Source organism: Eretmochelys imbricata, chromosome 1 (assembly GCF_965152235.1).
Source record: "Eretmochelys imbricata isolate rEreImb1 chromosome 1, rEreImb1.hap1, whole genome shotgun sequence".
Taxonomy (NCBI): Eukaryota; Metazoa; Chordata; order Testudines; family Cheloniidae; genus Eretmochelys; species Eretmochelys imbricata.
In genome coordinates, this window is record NC_135572.1 from 67446492 (window position 1) to 67464062 (window position 17571).

The following is a 17571-nucleotide window of genomic DNA, read 5'->3' on the forward strand; positions in this document are numbered from 1 at the left end:
TATTGTTATTTACAAATGGCAAAAAAACTTCATCTTAAAACCTCACTTCGTTACACTCATTATTGACTACTGGCTAAATACTTAACAAAAAGTTAACATTTAGATTAAGTCCTTGTAGACCAAGTGGCAGATTCTAAACTGGTGCACATTGTTATGCCTCTAATGACTTCCAAGCCCCATTGAGACTAAAATATAGGGGATCTATCCCTACATTCTCAATGGACCAGCATGGGAACCTCTTACTCCAATTGATGATCATTTACCCTCATCAATAACCCTGTTAATTTGGTGATTACTTTGCACCTCCAAAAATACCCACTGAGCACTTAAATTAACACTGTGCGCACAAAATGAGTGAATATGTATACAGTAAGCATCCATTTTGTTCATATAATTTTGCAAAATCAAAAGTTAACATTTGAAAAAAATTTTGGTCTTGTATCAGACTCAGTCCAGCATTCATTTTGCAATGCTCATACATAAATGACTGAAAATAAGGGTTTATAATGAAAACGTGGAAAAACTTTTAACTCTATAATGAAGTCTGATTTTTAACTAAATCAAACTTCCAAATATATTCAGTGGATAAAATCCATGCCCAAACTGATGACATGTTCATCTTGCCTTGTGTCCTCTTTTTATCCCCCAGTAGTCTTAGATTTACTGTATTCTGACCTTCATAATAGGTTTACAGAGGTTCAATCAAGCCAAAACAGAACTAAAATACAAAGAAGTGTACATTATTTTATATTGGCTTAAACCAATAGCCATGAAAAGTAAAACACGGATGATTGATTTTCTGACCTTTAAGGTGTTTTATCTGTAAAACGCATAAGGTACAGTCATGCTAGGTATCTAATGTTAAAAGTGCTGCCAATGGAACTCGTGTTTATGACAGCAAGATCTGCTTTTCCAGTCTCTTTGCAATGACTTTTCAGGAGTTTCTCTGCCCTCTTTTTAGCTCTCTGAAGTCGCATATGGCTATCTAAAGAATAAGTGATATTTAAACTGGTGATCCCTTTATCCTGACATGTACTACATTTGAATAGAGTCATTATTGACCTTTGTTGTCTTCTGCCTGCTTTCTGATGATAGCTTCTCAAACTGCTGCATTAACCACCAGTGGACCTTTATGAAAGAAAATATAATACCAAAAATCAGCATCTCAATTGTTTTGAATGCTTACTATTGCAGCTCATGTGCAGAAGCACTTGCCTGATTTTCAACAGAGATTAGATATTTGGGGTGCTTCAATTTCTGGGGTCCTGATTTTCAGAAATTGGTAAGCACAGACCTCTTCAAAGTGTCTTAAGCTGGTCACTCAAAAATCAAAGCACCCCAAATAAGAAGATAAGAATGGTTATATTGGGTCAGACCAATGGTCCATCTAGCCCAGTATCCTGTCTTCAGACAATGTTCGGTGCCAGATGCTTCAGAGGGAGTGAACAGAATGTAGCTATTATTGAATGATCCATCCCCTGTCATCCTGTCTCAGCTTCTAGCAGTCAAAGGTTTAGGGACACTTAGATAATGGGGCTGTGTAACCTCCTGTCCTTTCAGAACACCTAGTTCAGCAAAACTCAAACAGAAGAAAATCAGCTACTCACCTATGTAATCTTGATTCTGTCTCACTGGAACTAGCAGTATGTCACAGCCAGGATGTGGGTGATCAGACCTTGGTGTCAGAGCAGAAATTGGGCATCAGGCCAGTCCAGTACCAGGAGGTCAGTGTGCGAGATAGGCCAATGGGCAAACAAAGAGTCAGGTGTAGGGTCAGGTTACCAGAAGATTGGGGTCGGGCACCAGGTTACAGACGACAATTGAATCATGAAGTTGAGGACAAGCCATGGTTGGAAGCCAGAGTCTGGGGTCTATCACAAGCAGGGTCTGGAGCACAGTCAGACAGGCAGTCTGCGTTATTGCTGAGCCAGCTTCAGTACTGGTAGTGGCCAATCAGTGGGCTGTGAGGGGCTGCCACTCAAGTCCTGCTGTGCGGCACTTCCTGCCAAGACCAATCTCACTGGGTCCTCCTGTGGGAACCCAGACTAAACCTCCCATGGCAATGCGGAATATCAGTGGCCCAGACTCTCATGGTTCCAGACCTGAAGGTTCTTACACAATAGATACTGGCAATTTGTTACATGCACTGCAGATACATTCAGTGTGAGTTTATAGCTGTACTGAATGGGTTGAATTATGGAGGCAATGGGTGGGGAAGGCTGGTAGAGTGACTTGGACTTGGACTTTCAGAAAGCCATTGAGAAGATCCCTCATAAAAGCGAACTAAGCAGTCATGGGCTAAAAGGGAAGGTCCTCTCATGGATCAGTTCCTGGTTAAAAGATAGAAAATAAATGGTCAGTTTTCACAGTTGAGAGAGATAAATAGCAGGGTCCCCCAAGGATCTGATGAGGAGATCAAAAAGGGCAGAGTTATGAGGGGTGATTTCTAAGCATAGGCAAGGGGTCCCCATCTGTTTACCTTGAGTTAGCCCTACAGGACTGGCACAAAGAGAAGGGGAGAATGCAGAGCTGATAGGAACCCCTGCCCTTATTGTCCTCCACCCACTCACCCCCATGTGTCCCCTCCCTATCCTCTGAGCTTTCTCAACCCCTCTCCCCTCCACCCTTTCGCATTTATCCCCAAACCTGTCACCCCTATTCCTCCCACTGCTCTATGCTCCTCCCCTGCCAGCAAGCATTCACATATCTATTTTTAAACAAAAAATATTTTGATTATATTCCCCAATACCTATGGATTCCAGCTGTTTATGTTCAGAGGTACCATCTTTGCCTGAACCACTTTTACCCACCCATAAATACCCAGAAAGCTAGATTGCAGAGATTGTTTTTAGTACATTTCAAATGCTGTAATAGATTCCAAATGTAGCCACCTGAGTGTTGTCCAGTATGAAAAAAAAATCATAAAATCCCATTTGCACAGTAAGTTCTTAGATTCTTGATTGCCAGGAGAATGATTCTAAGGTGTTTTGAATATTTTTTAAGACTTGCAGGGAGGCATATATGTATCTTTATGCACAAAATGTTGTCTCAGAGAGTGGTTAAAGTAGACATTAATAGGACAGAGAACCTAACAATTTCTGTGTTCATCATGATGGGTTACAAGGTATGTGCTAATGGAATCCTGCACCAGCTTGTGACGATGGAGTCCTCCATTTTCTCCATAATCCAACTTCCTTTCTTTCCCCCCATTCTTCTTGTGAAGGATCTGATTTTCGTCCTTCCCTAGAGGCTAGGGGAATTTGGGTGGGGAACAGACTTTTTCCTGAGGAGAATAAGGAACAGATAGGGGATCCCTTATTTTTTGTTAGCTGTTTTTGCTGTTTCAGCTATTGATGGGAAAGCTGGGAACCCTAAAAATTCCCTAACCAGGCACAAAAGTTGCTCTGCCTGGTGCAAATTCTTCAGTCAATAAAGAGGCAGTACTCCAAGCTAGGGTGAGGAGGTAGAGCTTTCTTTCTGCTTTTAGCAGAGGATGGTGAGCCATGTCTCCCCTACATTCCTCCTTGTTTTAATACCTATCCCAGGTGTCAAGATGTCTGGGGAGACCTATGAATGTGGGTGCCAATCTCAGGGCACAAATTGGTTGTGTGTTCTATAAATAGATTTCACGAACCAAGCATTGAGCGTCAACGCCTCAAGCGCTATAACAGCCTTAACATGGAGTCACAAGCAGTCCCCTTGGGCACTCTGATCTATCTTGCCACTACCTTTGTGATAGATGGTGCCTTATACCAAAAATCACAACAATATTCAGGTTACCTCCAGTCCCAAAGCACCAGTCATTTACCCCAGATCGATTGTACCCCAGATCTCAAAACAATAACAATGCTTGTAGCCAATCCTATAGTAAACTAATGATTTATTAACTAGGACAAAGAAGTGAGAGTTATTTACAAGATTAAAGCAGATACACATACAAACACAAATAAGATACACCTGTTGGTTCCAAAAGATGACAGTTGCTGCTATAATATGCACGCTTTATATGTCCTTTAAGGCTAACCCAAACCAAATAGATGGGGACCCCTTGCTTATGCTTAGAAATCTTCATCCCTCAGAGTTCAAGCAGCACAGTGATAACAATTTCTACTTAACAGTGATTTTTATTCCCTTCCCCCAATGTTCAAGCTGTGATGGGAGGAAATACACGTGCTCCCTTGCATAGGTATGGGGGAAGCAATCAACAAAGTCTTTTGTCCCCTGAGGTTCCAAAATGGCTTGTCGGGTGTCTATAAGTCTTTTTTTGTTGGGGAGGAAATAATACCTCTTATGGTAACTAGTTTTTCACACTTGGTCATGTTTTTTTCATGACTGTGGGGCTTTCCAGTTTTAACAAACATTTTTATAGTTAGACCAAAATACTTAAAGTCTATCTTATAATGTAGGATACTGATATTATAAGTGAGATTAATGCATGCAGCAACTCACAAGCATTTCATAAAGTCCAAAGGTTAAACACATCTCTATAAATCTAATACCTGTTTTAACTATACTAACACACAGGTGAGACAGACTAGTTTCCAGCTATACATTTGTCAGTGTTCAGTGAGGCCCAATGGCCTTAGTATGACCTGGCACCTGGTCTGCCAGCATCACATCAGGTCTTTGCAGACTGCTCCCTCACCTACTTCTTACTCTTAAACTCTTCAAATGAGTCATCTTGCTCCCCACACCAAACTAAATCAATCATTGTTAGAGGAATGTGCATAGGGAGTAGAGATTCAGACTCCTAATTTCCTCAGAAAGGCTGACAAATTATTGGAGTATTGTCATGTCTGTCCCTAACAGATACCACTCACTACTAAAATTCACTATAGTGATATTATTCCCAGAAGTACCATTTTGGGATGCGGTACTCCTTGGAATGATGTAGCTAAAGATAGTATTGGCCACTGGTTTAGATAGCATCAAAATACCCAACCTACCTGTGAGCCTCTGATCACTGCTAAGCAAATGCTTGCAGTTAAGACATTTTTCTGAGCCAGTTCAGGCCACGTTGAATTCGATTCTTTATTTTGGCCAGATTTATGACTGGATTATAGGAGAAGGTCCTTTGATTTTTGCTTTCTTTAGAGGGACATCATACAAAGCACTCTACAAATTACTTGTATTGTTGTCAAGCTGTATAATGTGCGATTGTTTCAGGGGTGAAAGTCAGCCGGTACGGGCCGGTACGGCGTACCAGTAAAAAGTGGCCGCTGGTACCGGCCCGTACTCAGCTGATGTTACAGTGCTGCCAGGACCATCCTTAAAGTGCAGCTGTGGCAGCACTTTAACCTCACTGCCCCTTTTGTGCCCCCCATCGGCAGTCCTGCCAGGTCCCTACCAGGTCCCCACCAGCAGGGCCGCCGACGGGAGGGGGGTGCGCAAAAGGGGCAGTGACGTCAAACTGCTGCCACAGCAAGAGACCCTGCTTAAAGCACTTCCGGGGCCGCGCTTTAACGTCATTGCCCCTTTTGCTCCCCACCGGGCCACTGACGGGGGGGAGGAGGCGGAGGGCAAAAAGACCAGCTGCCCCGGGGCTGCGATTTAAAAGGGCACGGGACTCCGGCCGCCCTGGGCCCCTTAAATCGCCGCTGGAGCCCCGGGTGGCGCGCCAGGCTGACCCCCAGCCTCGCCCTTTCCGCTTGAGGTCCCGGCCCCCATACCGGTAAGTGCTTAATGTTACTTTCAGCCCTGAATTGTTTTAAGCAAATCTTAGTGTCATTAGCAGTAGGTGATGTTTAAAAGTGAATAAGAGAATCAATGCAAAGAAATTAGAGATAATTATTATAAAAACATTATTATAAGGGAAATATCAACCATTATCCATGCCAACTCTTCAGAAGAGTAGGAAAACTTGTTCATATTCAGAACCTTGAGACTGGATCAAGCATCATTTATCTTTGTATATGATGCTTTTTCATAAAAAGGAAGAAAATTTAGACTTGGAGAATGCAGAACAGACTTTCAAAATTGTAAACAAATTGAATAAGAGGCCTTCACGGGTGGTAGCCAGGACCAACCCAGAAGCTGGAGAATTTTATCATTCATAAACATTTCTTCAGGGTTTTAGAACATCTAATTGTTAAGTCTGAGACACACTGTTTTTATTCCAGTCATGGGTAGGTATCCACAATAGAACAAGCTTACCCTCAATAGTCTGCCTAGAACCTTCTTACTAACCACGTTATGATCAGAGTTCCCCAAACTAGTTCAGATAAACTAAGAACAGACTCATATCTTTGGCCAAAACTCAGCATGAACCTGAACCAAATTCCTTTAGAAGTTAGAAGAAAGTTTGGAATTATTAAAATATATTTCATTTCATTTTCAATTTAGTTGAGAACAGAAGCTGAGGTTTAAAATGCCACATGAAAAGTTATTTTCTCAAGATTTTTTCAGGATGATTTTGAAGATTGAAGAGACTTATAAAGTTTCTTAGCCTTCAGGTTATTTATAGCACTAGGGTGATAGGGCTTGGTAGTCTTGTCATTGCAATTTCCTATCAATGAAGAATATTTTATTTACATGATCCCTTAAATCTTATCCAAAGTGAATATGTGGACATATTAAGATTCACTCATTGTTATTACATTCTTGACAGGAGTTTGTGGAAACCGTTCATTTTAAGGAAATTTCATAGAATAAACCATAGCTAGAGAATTTTAAAATCACTTTCCAAAAGCTTTCACATGGGAAACCTGGTTCCATAGGACTTAGAGAGACAATACAACTTGAGCTATCCTTCTAAGTTCCAGGATATAAGTTGAGGTTGACTGAAGAAATTGTTACGTGACTATGGAGTGTGGCTAAACTGGTCATCACTGAAAGTCAACATTCACCATCTGTGAGATACCACAATTATTTCCCATTTAATAACCACCAAAATATCTGGCACAAACACTTGTGGGTTTTTTTTCTCTAAAATATCAGGTTTATGGTTAATAAAATACAAATAAAAACAATACTTTGCATATATTCTGTACAGAATGTTTCATCTGTTGTCCTCAAATCATTTAGCAAAGATGGGTTAGAATGTTATCCATTACTGAAAAGGTAACTCTGGTGTGGAAATAAAGTCACTGGCTCAAGATTATACAAGACACCAGCAGAGATAGTAAAGGAACCAAGGTGTCCTGAGTCCCAGACACTGGTTCTGATCACTGTCTTTCAAGAAGAACTTTGAAAAGAATATTAAGATTGGGATATTCAGAGGAGTTAGGTACCCAAATCCCATGGAATTTCATGGATTTCAAGGGAGCCTAAATCCTTTGAAAATCCTAGCCTAAAAAAATAAACAGTTCACACAAAATACAGCATTTCTTATTTCTTACTGACAGTCAAAGTAAGTCTAAGTGTCTGAATTTAATTCTCACTCCCTGGTAAAGAGGTAAACACAACAATAAGAGTATAAGCAATAGGATACTAGTTTAATACTCAGACTTAATAAAACACTAACTTAAATTTACAGAGTAATACCCAAGACAGCTTCTTTAGAATACACCATTTAAATTACACTAAATTACACTAAAAATACACTAGCATTTAAATTAAACCAATTTAAACTGATTTTAGCAAAGAATCCTCTTGTAATATACATTTGAGAACACTCAGAGTATCAGAGATTGACAGAGAATTTAGCTAGTTCATTAATTGGTTGTGGTTTTTTCCCCTCCTGATAGCAAAATCTCTCTCTGTGCCTATTTGGCAATAATTATTGTGATATGAGTGTATCCAAATTATAAGGATCCCTATATTTACAGTTCAGTACCTATACAAGACAACTGTTAAAGTTCATTTTCAAAATTGAGATTACCTTGACCTACTTGGAATCTGAGATTGTTGAAACTAGACATGTCTGAAGTTGTCTTTTCAAGACGCAGGGTATAGTGGAAGATGAGGCTGGTTGTAGCAAGTTCTACATTAATTTGGAGTGTGGCATAACACCAAGTACCTGAGAGGTTCATTATATTAGACAATAATGAAACACTACACACAATATAACTATGTTACATTTTGCTCATGCTTAAACCTATTATTTATTTTGAGCTTGATTATTGCACCAAGGACAGTATGTTACAGCAGCACAGAAGATCTCTGAAAACGTTTACCCTTTATGAAGGCCAAAGTCACAACGTAGTTCCAACAACAAAACAACTTTATACTACAATTTGAGTAAAAACATCCAACTCTTTTCTTGAGAAGTTTTCTGAAACACCAAAAACCTCTCCTTGACTTTGAACTTATGCCATAGTATATGCCCAATGGTTGATAAGGGTTATGTTTATAAGAGAATATATTAAATCAAGCCCAAGTCTTCAGCTAGTGGAAATCGGTATAGTTCAACTGAAGTCAGTGGAGCCACACGAGTTTAGGATCTGGTCCAGAAAGTTCACATCACAGCTGACCACTTTTTTTGCTTCCTGTAACCTTTTTACTATCTTTGCTTCCTTATGTTTTTAAAATGTTGCTCCATTCTCTTTTAGCAGTGATGAAGCAGAATGTTGACAATGTTATTGGTTTAGCTGAACAGTTTTGGGGGATTTTATTTTTAATTGGTAAATGTGGATACTGAATACCCAGCTCAGATTTGCAGGTAGCAAGCTCCATTGGATTATCTGATTATTATAGGGTTGTGCGTTGTTTTTTTGTTGTTGTTTTTTTGTTGAGTACCTAGGAATGGTGAATGATTCATCATCAGTTCTTCATGACTATCAAGGCTGAATCCCCACTCTGCCACTTCAAGTACAGCGCCCAAAAGGATTCTAAAAATGAATACTTGCCACTCCAGGCTTGTATTAAACTCCCAAGGTTACAGCTTTTCTGTCAAGGTTCCTCCCCCACTCTGAACTCTAGGGTACAGATGTGGGGACCTGCATGAAAAACCTCCTAAGCTTATCTTTACCAGCTTAGGTCAAAACTTCCCCAAGGTACAAAATATTCCACCCGTTGTCCTTGGATTGGCCGCTACCACCACCAAACTAATACTGGTTACTGGGGAAGAGCTGTTTGGACTCGTCTTTCCCCCCAAAATACTTCCCAAAACCTTGCACCTCACTTCCTGGACAAGGTTTGGTAAAAAGCCTCACCAATTTGCCTAGGTGACTACAGACCCAGACCCTTGGGTCTTAAGAACAATGAACAATCCTCCCAACACTTGCACCTCCCCTTTCCTGGGAAATGTTGGATAAAAAGCCTCACCAATTTGCATAGGTGACCACAGACCCAAACCCTTGGATGTGAGAACAATGAAAAAGCATTCAGTTTTCTTACAAGAAGACTTTTAATAAAAATAGAAGTAAACAGAAATAAAGAAATCCCCCCTGTAAAATCAGGATGGTAGATATCTTACAGGGTAATTAGATTCAAAAACATAGAGAACCCCTCTAGGCAAAACCTTAAGTTACAAAAAAGATACACAGACAGAAATAGTTATTCTATTCAGCACAATTCTTTTCTCAGCCATTTAAAGAAATCATAATCTAACACATACCTAGCTAGATTACTTACTAAAAGTTCTAAGACTCCATTCCTGGTCTATCCCCGGCAGAAACCAGCATATATACCCTTTGTTTCTCTCCCTCCTCCCAGCTTTTGAAAGTATCTTGTCTCCTCATTGGTCATTTTGGTCAGGTGCCAGCGAGGTTACCTTTAGCTTCTTAAACCTTTATAGGTGAGAGGAGCTTTCCCCTGGCCAGGAGGGATTTCAAAGGGGTTTACCCTTCCCTTTATATTTATGACATTTTCTCTGACCATGGCTTGGTAAATGCTGCCATTACCCAAATGCAAAAAAAAACCCAACCCTTTTACCCAAGAAGGAGCACTTGGGAATTCCTCCCTGTGGGGTACCCTCAACCCTTTCACACTCCCTTCGGGGGAGAGCTGAGAAGAAAACAAAGGAAATTAGCTGTTGCCACCAGCTAATTGAACAGCATAGGCACAAATCTCTTAGGACACAACAATCCAAATCCTATTCTTAAAAAAAGTTAAATTTTATTAAAAACAAAAAGAAAGAAATACATCTGGAACTTAGTCTTTTGCTAGATTTTAAAAGAGCAATTCCAAAACTTAAGCATCCAAATTAGCTTTCCTGGGGGTTCAGCTTAAACTTTACAAGCAACCAAAAGCAACTGGGGTTAGCACAGAGGAGATCCACAAGCCAAAATAAAGAAATAAACCTGATTGCATTTATCTAAACATTCCCTATCCAGATGATTCCTTCCAGGTATGGAAGGTAATTTTTCATACCTGGTTTAAACCTTACACAGAATCCTTGCTTATAGCATTGCTGCTCCGTGTCCTTACAACCCAGAGAGAACAACAGACAAAGGGAAAGTTTCTTTTCTAATATTAAAAAGTTCTAGCCTTCACATTGGCTCTTCGGTCAGCTGCCCACTTTTGTTTTTCTTTACGTGGGGGACTTTTTAACCCTTTACAGGTAAAGCAAGTAGAGAACAGCTACCCAGAGGAATTTTACAGCTAACTGGATGGCTGGGTGTCCATCAAAGGGAGCTACTCCCCTCACCCCCCTTTATTTATCACAATGACTGACATCAGGAGTCATCTGGCCATATTCTTCCCTCAGCTACACCCGTGCAACCATTAACTTGACTGGGGGATATATAAGTTTAACCCAGAGCACAATTTGCAGTAGATTTTTTTTATTCTCTTAGACCTCGTCTACGCTACATGATTAGCTTGACACAAGGCAACTTACATCAATGTCACTTAAAGTTGGCTCTTAGTGACATAAGTGCTCCACTACGCTGACTTAATAACACCCCTTCCCGAGTGGTGTAGAGTCACTTTGAAGTAGTTAGGGTGATAGTGTAGACACTGTGTTACTTATGTTGACTGTTACTGGCCTCCAGGAGCTGTCCCTCAATGCCCCACACTGACCACTCTGGTCACCATTGTGAACTTAGCTGTCCAGGGGTCAGGAAGACAGGTCCATACTCACCATTGGTTGATTGGTTCCATGCTCTATCAATCTGAAATAGAAGTGAGAATGTAGAATTTTTGGGAAACAAAGGGAGTGAATTCAGTATCTTAAGTTTTGATTTCAGTTGTGAATACACTGACAATGATATCTCTTTAAGTAGGGTGACCATGCATCCTGTTTTGGCTGGGAGAGGTCCTATTTTAAGCCTTGTCTTGGAGGTCCCAACTTTTTTGGCAAAACTGGGCATTTGTCCCATTTCCTCATGCTAACTGATCATCAGTTGGCAAGAGCAAACAGAACAAATGCCCAGTTTTGCCAAAAAAGGAGGGGTGAGCTCCCCTACAGGCATGTGGAGGAATGTTCAGGGAATCGAGTGGTACAGAGAGGTACCAGGTGGCATGGGGCTCAGGCAGGTGGCCCTGGGCAGCATGGAGCTAGGTAAGGCGACCCTGGGTGGTACGGGGCTCAAGCGGGTGGCCCCGGACGGTGTCACATTTTTACTTTGGGAAATATGGTCGCCCTATCTTTCTGTTGTATCTGCAGTTGCTGCCATTGTGGCCTTAAGGGTCTCCCCTTCACACCCATGGAACGTCTGAGCCAGATAAGGAGGAGAAAGAAGAGGAATTGGAAGACATGTTCCAGGAGATCCTGTTAGCCAGCGCTGCATCCTAGAATGAGCACAGGGCCTGGAGGATCACCCTTGCAGACAGCATGGAAAAGAATAAAGTGGAGAGGACAGAGGCTCAGGAAAAGGAGAGGGACATATAGCAGGAAATGCTTGCTCTTCTCAGACTGGAAAGACAGATGCTGCTGACTCTGGTAGACCTGTAGGTTCAACAGTCCCATGCTCACCTCCTTCTTCAGCCCATTGATAACTCAATATCGGGAACTCCCTACCCCCTCCTCCCCTCAACATTCCACATGGTGTCAGGGATTGGTGCACTACCCTTACCACTCCACCCAGGGGGACATTATAGACAATCACAGCTTCACATACACTGACGTGTGAAAGACATAGTTGATGTATGTGTACCTGAAACGGACATGTGTGTTCTTTCCCCTTCATAAGTTTTGTTCCCTTAATTTATTAAGTTTTAAATTCTTATAATTGCCTGGTTCATTGTACAGAATAAAATTCTATTTTTGGAACAAAATGTTTATTAGTTCACAATATTTACTGTCTGGTGTTGAGCAAGTCTGATACCTTCCAATTTCATGTTACTTCACTTTTTCACAGAACCCATAACATCATTCACAGACACTATTAATAGGTGCATTGACAATGTTATATGCATGCCAGGCTGCAAAAGAGCAAGGCCAGATAGAGCACACTACAGGAACACATACTACTCTGGGTCACTAATAAAATGTTCTTTTGAAGCCTCCCTCAGCTGTACAGATCGACACTGAGGTCTTCTAATAGCATGTGTAACTGGCTGCTCAAATTCAGCAAACAGCTGTTCCACCTCCACCGTCCATACTTGCAGAAAATTTTCCTCCTTTGCTTCACAAACATTATGCAGTACACAGCAGGCAGCTATAACCCTTGGGATAGTTTTTCTCACTGAGCTCCAACAACCCTTCATATGACCAAAGACACATTCAATTGTGATTCTGCATCTGCTGAGCCTATAGTTGGCACTGTCAAGGTGGGCAGTGTACTGCTTCATGAGCCATGGAAGGATGGGCTAGGCTGGGTCTCCCAGGATAAGTTATGGTATTTCAACAGTCCCAGTGGTAATCAGCAGGTTAGAAGAAAGCCCCTGCTTGCAGCTTTCTGAACAGTCCTGTGCTCTTAAAGTTACATGGTGCATTATACACCTTCCTTCAACAGCTCACACTGATGTCAGTAGTGTCCCCTGTGATCCACCAGCACTTGCATTACCATAGAAAAGTAGTCCTTTCTGCTGATGTACTCTGTGGCAAGGTGATCTGGTGCTCAAATAGGGATACTAGTGCCATCTATTGCCCCAGCACAGTTCAGGAACCCCATTGCTGTAAAACCATCCAGTAGGTTCCGCATATTATCCAGGTCACAGTCCTGTGACCGTCATAGCAGGAGGCCATTAGTGGCCCTGTACACTTCCATGACAATGGCCCCTGTGGTAGATTTACAGACTCCAAGTTGATTCCTGACTGACTGGAAGCAATCCAGTGTTGCAGGTTTCCACAGTGCAATCACTATTCGCTTCTCAACTGTCAGTGCAGCTCTCATTTTGGTGTCCCTGTGCTGAAAGGCTGGGGTGAGTTCAGTGCACAGATCCAGAAATGAGACTTTGCACAACTGAAAGTTCTGCAGCCACTGTTCCTTATCCCAAACCTGCATGACAATCTGATCCCATCAGTCAGTGCTTGTTTCTTTGGCCCAGAACTGGTGCTCCACCATCTCCAGCTGCTCTGCGAATGCCACCAACAACCTTGAATTGTTTCTTTCTATGTCCCAGAGCAATCTAGCCTCCAAGGAATTGTCATATTCCCCACGGCTCCTCTTGTGGCTCTGCAAATACTACAGTAACATGAGCTCTCTGCTTGCAATGCTCATGACAATAGTGCAGAAGTGTGTAGGCTCCATGCTTCTGTCAGAGATGGCAGACAGCAAGGAGGGATGCACAGGTTTGTGGGGATTTTTAAAAGAAGGCACAAAGTATTATGGGATGAAGATGAGATTATGGGATGGAGAATACTACATTATGGGAAGTTAACCCTGTGCTCCTAATCACCGCTGCATGACTCATTTCCACACCACCAGGCACTGCAAAAACTTCCCAAAACATCTTGTGCTGCATGTGATGAATTGCACAATGGTTTCCTCAACAACATGCAGATGAAAGCATGCATCCAACATGTCCACAATCAGACCTTGCATCTGACTACTAAAACTCTCATTCCAAGACTTCATATCCCACTCTGATATCTATAAACTCATCTTCCCTGCCTTCTCTGACACCATCACCCCAGTCCAGTGTTACTCAGCATTTTAAGGTTGATGACTCTGCATTCAAAGCCAAAAACGTTCACAACACCCTAATATTTATTAAATAAGAATAAAAATGTCTATATAAAGCCTATATCATTTATTTGTGTATGTGTGTGTTTCAAGAGGTTGACACAGAATACTTGACCTTCAAGGGTAAGTGTGTAAGGAGAGTGGAGGAAGTGATGTGTTCTTTGCTCTAGATTGCAATAAAACATTCAATGCATTACAACCTGCCTGTTGCCCCTGGAGGTCACAATCTGCTGGATTAGAAACACTGCCCTAGTCAATACAAAGTGCAGTCTCTAAGATTATTTTCCTTGCTCATTGTTTCCTTTGTTTCATGGCTCCACTTCCCACTGCTCCATCCTACTATCCAGCCTTGGGCACTACTATAATTATACACCTTACATCCTACCAAAGGCCAAATATGGGGTATAATGAGTGACAAATCCCCCAAATGATAGGCACACAAATATTCTTGCAGGAAACTAGTAGTATAATAAACTCTTTCTAAAACCTCAGCTTCATGATTCTTTATTTCTTGTGTAAATAACTGTCAACAATAAGAGTAGAAGACAAGTCTGAGTGGAACACCGATAACTTTGGGACTTAAATGAGTAATAAGAGACCTCACATCAAATGAGGGACATTTGAGATGAAGATGATAGTGATTCCTACTAGAAGAATTCTAGAGTAAATATGTCAGACATTGAAGTGACTCCTGTTTTTCATTAACGTAACAGAACAGATAACCCATGGATTATCAAAATATCCTGAGCTTGTCTACAACAATCTCTGTGGTAATTCGTATAAGATATTTAATATTTTCCACCCATTGTGTTTGTTATCAAAATGGACCTTGTGATATTTTCTTTAATTCAGACAGAGATATGAATCACATATTTTACTAACAACCCAGGAGCATCTTTACATGAAAGTGCATTCTGAAAGAAAATATACATCCTATTTCATAGGCAAAGATTAATCTTACAAAGAGCAACAAATACCAAGAGGCCAGTGCACTACAGACAGATGCGTATGTCTGCTGGTGATCTCTATGAGGGGTGGAGGAAGAACTAGGGAGAAAGCAATCCTTCTTTCCAGGCATCTTAACAGCCATGGAGCTGCTCTGTGGCCAATTCTGTAGTCTTGAGGCTGAATTAGCCTTCAGGCTACCTGGGCCCCTTCTCAACTGGATCCAACACACTCTTCCTGCCTGCCCCACTACGTCCCCAAAATCTCTAGTCCTTTAAATAGCGCTGCTCTCTCTAGAAACCCACTCCTTCCCAAAGGACTTTGCACTTTTCTGCTCCCTCCCTAAGAACCAACTTCAAGTTTCTCTAAAGACATCCCCCAGCTCCCTTCCCAGAGCTAACAACCTCATGCTTACAGTCTCCTTTCCTCATTCTTACTTAGTGCATTCCCCAGTTACCACCAGGCTCTAACTCATGGCTTCTCCCTTACAGAAGCCTGGCCTGGCCCGGCCTGCTTATTGCCTGTAGTCACAGGCCTTCCTTAGGGAGTAAACCCTCCTCCTTTCTCTCACCTGAGGTCTCCCTTTTTATCTGGGTAGCTTCCCACTTATACTGTTCAGGGAGGCTCCTTACAGAGTTCAGCTGCTTCATTATCAATTGGCTAACAAGCTACCACCTGGAGCTGCTCCCAAGTGAAGTTCACAGGGCTGTCAGAGCCAGTTAAGCCCTGATTTTCCCTGAATAGCCACCACTCCCATGACACACCCCAAACCAGTGACATAGTCTATAGATATTGTAATGCAGTATACGCACCAGCATGGTTTGGGGGATTACTTAACATGGATTTACAGAGCTGTAGGGAACTCATTGCCTGATACACTGCATATTGTCTTTCTGTCTACAAGAAAAAGCACTGAAGATGTTCTCTGTGAAAATAATGGGTGGAAAATAACTTGTATGAAATGAAAGGTAGGAAGCACCCATCATCAACTTTCTAAGAATTAAGAATTTTTCCTACAGGTCCTCAGCATCATTGTACTGATATATCATTAAACAGGCCAAAATCTAACATCTAATTAACTTCTGCTGGCTTCAGTGGCACTTGTGGGTGCTCAGCAGCTGTCAGGATTTGGAACATATCACTAACTTCAGTTTGCCCACTTAGTTTATTTATTTAAACTTTTCCTATTTAGCAATAAAAGAGTAGCCATCCAACACTCTGGGTGCCCTTGGCAATCTTGTACAAATACACATGTAAATAAAGAGGCACCCCTCAGTTTCCACATGATCAAATCAAATAACCCTGTAGCAACGTAGGTATAACAAACGTTAATTGACCTCCCCACACAATCCCCACCAGAATTCTACACTACTGCTACACATCACTCATCTCATTGCAGACAAAAGAGAAAACACAGGGCTTGCAGCATGCCCTGAAGACCAACAGACTCAGGCTGTTATAGATCAAGTTGGGGAATACTGTCTTGTATCATATTTTGTGCTAATGGAAGAGGAAAGAGAGCACTGCTGTAGTTTACTACACTGGACCTGGTGCAGTCAATGTTTTCTTATTTTTCCACTTGTCTCTTTTTACGTCACTAGGGCTACAACCTGCTCTCAGTTACCTGACTCCATAGAATTCAGTGGGGCTGCATAGTATAACTGTGAATAATAGGACAACTAAAAAAACTCCTATTTTGTATACATCTATTTATAAGGAATTAAGGTTGCAAAGAGATTAGAAATATGCTTTTGAGCATACAGTCTTCTGACAGCCTTTGTCAATAGAATTTGTCAAATTTTTTTTCAGACATGGGTCAAGAATATGGCAAACAGATCTGCCATCAGACATATATGGGTGAGTTCCCAATGACTTCAGTGGCAGTTAGACTGCACTCATACATCACGGAAGAACTGGACCCATGATCTTTTCTTTCAGATATTCCTCCAGCTTTGTACAGTTTATAAACCAGTATATGGTTTCGCATGCAAGTAGAATATAGAGTTCCAATGAGCTGGAAGAAACTTTTCCTTGCACTGATTGTTTGGCAAGCTTTAGTCTTTCAAGTGGATCAGGATTTTCCACATTCAGATAATTGAAAACACAGCTGAATGCATTTTTCTGAAACTTTCCAAAAAATGACTTCTCGGCTTTAATCAAACATAATGAGTTACAGCCCCAAGGATCTACTTTTTTCCCCAGTAAGATATAAGTAACTGAAAACAGAAATATTGAATGGAAGAGCTATCTCAACCATAACTATAGCATAGCTACAATGATGCTATGATGTACAATAAAAATACTATGGGACAAAATGCTAGCCCTCACGCATACCTTGCATAGGTAATTGCCAAAGTTGCACAGACCAGCCAGGCAGCTCTATGTGTGGAGTCCCTGTGCATATCCATAGAGTACAGGGTGGAGGAGAATCATATAAGAGATTGTGCAACAACCTATGTTTTACCTGCTGTAGGTATGGAGCTCTTGGTTCCAGTTCCTGAATGCAGGGCTTCCATGACATTTCAATATACAGGTTCCTTCTTGACTTGCTGACAATTGAGAAGGGATTGAAAGGACTGAGTGACCTATGACAACTCCTGACTGCCAGATCCATTCTGTTAGCCAGGAAGATGATAGTAGCGGAGCAGGATTAAGAATCGCTTTACTCAGCAGT